Source organism: Callospermophilus lateralis, chromosome 8 (assembly GCF_048772815.1).
Source record: "Callospermophilus lateralis isolate mCalLat2 chromosome 8, mCalLat2.hap1, whole genome shotgun sequence".
NCBI classification, from domain to species: domain Eukaryota; kingdom Metazoa; phylum Chordata; class Mammalia; order Rodentia; family Sciuridae; genus Callospermophilus; species Callospermophilus lateralis.
The window spans coordinates 52,228,309-52,231,549 of record NC_135312.1 but is presented as its reverse complement, the minus strand read 5'-3'; positions in this window follow the sequence as shown (position 1 = coordinate 52,231,549).

Here is a 3,241-nt window from a genome sequence, read left to right as displayed (position 1 = left end):
TCACAAAAATCTCAACAATGTGTACAACTATTATGGAAAATCAAAATTTGCAAAGTATAGTAAAAAATAAAAATGCCTAATTCTATTTGCTTCACCAACTTTGGAAATTATACAGAAAAAAATGTTGTATATAAAATTTATACCAGATTATTTTTAAAGGAATAATTGAAAATAATATAAATATGCAATATGGAGTAATGATGTAAACCTTACACTTTCTCCATGTTATACTATTACAATCATTTTGTCAAAGAATACTCCTCTGCATATTTAGTCATTATGCAAATACCTTCAGAAAATGAAAGGCATATGATAAATAAGATTGCCATTTTTTGGAGGATAAAAAATCATACATAATGGGGTTATAGTTCTCTAAATATGTGAACTTACTTTTTGAAAATAAAACAGAACAAGATCATATGTATTTTTCTGTGTTTGTCATCTAGGAATGGAACCCAGGTCCTCATGCATACTAAGCAAATCCTGGGACACTGAACTCTATATCCATGAATAAAACACACAAAACATAAATCTATTTAAATTTTAAACAACAAGGAGATTATAAGTAAGATTATTTCCTTTTTTATACTACTCCAATTTTTATAACATTTAAATTTTAATTTTAAAGGATATTGCAGAATGAGGATGACAAGTCTACTCAGTGTTTAATCTGTTATAAGAATATGTCAGTTAATAATATAAGTATACAAAAAAATTAAAAAAATTATGCATGAATGTATGAATAAAAGAAAATATTTCCTACAACATGGATAAAGAAAGATTTGCATAGAGCATCAGTACGATTAACTAGTGAATAAAATTGCCTAAAGTACTAAAAGTCATCTGAATATGTAAAACATTTGGGTGTATCATATGCATTTATCATGAAGCAGATGTCATCAAGTTAAAATTATAATTTTGAAAAATGCTATAGGCAATATGGGACCTGTAAGTGGAATATAAAGTTCTTTTATCTTGGTCTTTTAAATGTTTTTATTTATTTTTTATTTTTAGTTGTAGGTGGACACAATACCTTTATGTATTTTTATGTGGTACTGAGGAATGAACCCAGTGCCTCACACTTGCAAGGTAAGTGCTCCACCACAGAGCTACAATCCAAGTCCTAATTTTTTGTTAAAACAAATCTTAACCAATCTGTACCAAATTAAATATAATACATGGTTTCAAAGAGGGTAGACATTATTTCATAGATGAAAACAGAAAACAGTGAATTGAAAACAGAAACAATGAGATAAATTAGAAAATTGGTTTTGATAATATTTCCAAAAAAATTTTGGATCTCCTTTTCTTTTTGAGTAAGGGACTGTATTAAATAAGTAGAATTTTTCTTGTATGGAATATATAAGGTGAAAGTTAAGAAACCTTATGTTAGGATAATTCTATGACCATTCCAAGAAATACTTTCTCCCCCTAGGAACTTTCTAAAGATTTAAGTGAGTTACTCAATATTGTGACTAAATCTTTATTGCAGAAAGGCATGGTGGAATTCTCCCACTGGTGTGAAAGTTTTTAATGCCAGCCACAGTCAGGTGATAACAAAAATCTGTCATAGTGAGTTATACGCAACACATTATATAGGGACCTTAATTTTACAATGAAATTTTATATCATAATTAATATGTATAGCGATATGTTCATCTAACATAGAGCTAAACATATATAATACAAGAAAATTTATATGACTCTGATCAATTGTTTCACAAAAATTCCAAAGCACTATCAGATAACTGAATTCCAGTGATTCTTAAACACTTAACCATAAAGAATGATTTAAAGGTAGAATTTGCAATATTATGATTAAATTAAAGTTATAAGAATTTTAGAGCAAACAAAAAGGCAAGTAAGAATTTTTCTTAGTTATATTTAAATTTTTCTTCACATTTATAGAGAAATAAAAGAACAATGAACACACCATACTTCACCACATAATCATCACCACTCATTGATATACACCACAAGGTCTATGCATCAATATTTTGCAACGTGGAGTTTAGTTACAAATGATTTTAAGTTAAATCAGGACACTTATAAAAAATAGAAATACCACATCAGTGCAGACTCCCAGCCACTCACTCATGCAGGACCTCTGGGTGACTAAGCAGGACCAACTGTGTCAGAACACCTGCAGGACTCCTGGCCACTCATTTGTGCAGGATTCCCAGCTGGCCTCCACTCCCTTGTGGACCCCCATTTACCAACATGGGGCTCCTCTTGTTGCCCCTATCTTGGGACACTGCAACCACTGCCATAGTCCCCTACATGCAGTAGCCAGCACCTGGGAACACCACACAGGATCTGGAGACAGCCTTCAGCCCCATGACATTCCACAGAGCTATATCTGTAAACACTCTGCCTAATGTCAACACTAGGCCCCAACCAACCTGACACCCCATGGCTGAAAGCAGCCACCTCCATCTTGGGACATGTTTGTTGCCATCTTTAGTTGGGGCAACACCCAGCTTGGACACCAGCTGGGGCTTAGAAGCAATATCAAGGTAAATTTAGCCCCCAACTTTCTCCCTCTCCCCAGCAGTTGCTAACCCAGCACAGTGCCTGTGGCTGTGCAACTGGTCTATAGTTCACAAAATTTGGTCCTGAACTGCCCAATACAAAACAGCTCTCCATGACAGGTGCACAGCCCTCAGAGTATAGCCTACAAGACCTCTGGATAAAAAGATTCCTGATTGGAAAGTAGAAAGGGAGGGGTGAGTAAGATATGCTTTAGAGACTAAATTAAAGGACAGGAATTGTGAGGCCTACAGGCCATGTAAAGAGATAAGACCAGGTACCCACATCATAGGAGAAGGCCTCAAAGGAAATCAATCCATGGTGTGCAGTCTCCAATTTGAGACAGGCAAGTGTTATAACCCACCTCCAGGATGTCTGTCCCCAAGAGTAACCCTCACACCCTAATAGCCTTCTCATCCTGTGGGTGAAGATACCAGTAAACAAAAGACAACCCCACTTATAGGATGAGATGGAAAAAAAATACTGATCTTCAACAACAACAACAAATCCTTGTATCTTCCTTCAAGAATTTGTTAAATTATTTTCTCTCTGTTGCTCTCACAACACCAACATTTGTGAAACCAAATACATTTCATAAATTAGGCTACTGAAGATTGGGATGTCTGAATAGTATATTACAGTCTTTTATCTCCAATTTTTTACATTTTTATTTTTATTAATATTTCTATTTGTTTGTTGTACACACTCTATT